This window comes from Gavialis gangeticus, unplaced genomic scaffold (assembly GCF_001723915.1).
Source record: "Gavialis gangeticus isolate Ggan-Ray unplaced genomic scaffold, GavGan_comp1, whole genome shotgun sequence".
NCBI lineage: Eukaryota > Metazoa > Chordata > Crocodylia > Gavialidae > Gavialis > Gavialis gangeticus.
The window spans coordinates 74,675,364-74,675,668 of NW_017729031.1; positions in this window are offsets into that span (position 1 = coordinate 74,675,364).

A 305-nucleotide genomic window follows, 5' to 3' on the forward strand; every position below is an offset into this window, starting at 1 on the left:
ACCCCGCACTTGTCCCTATTGAACCTCATCTGACTGTGCTTAGCCCATTGGACCAGTCTGTCAAGGTCATCCTGGATCCTTACCCTGATGTGTCCACATTTCACCACAGCATGGTGTCATTTGGAAACTTCATCATTATGCTTTCCACCCTGTCATCCAAGTCACTGAAGAAGATTCATAGATTCCAGGGCAGGAAGGGGCCTCAGTGGGCCATCTAGTCTGACCTCCAGCTCCTGGCAGGCAAGAAAAGGGTCATCAAACCTGTGATCATGTGATCCCAGCCAGGTGCCTGTCCAGTCTCCTCT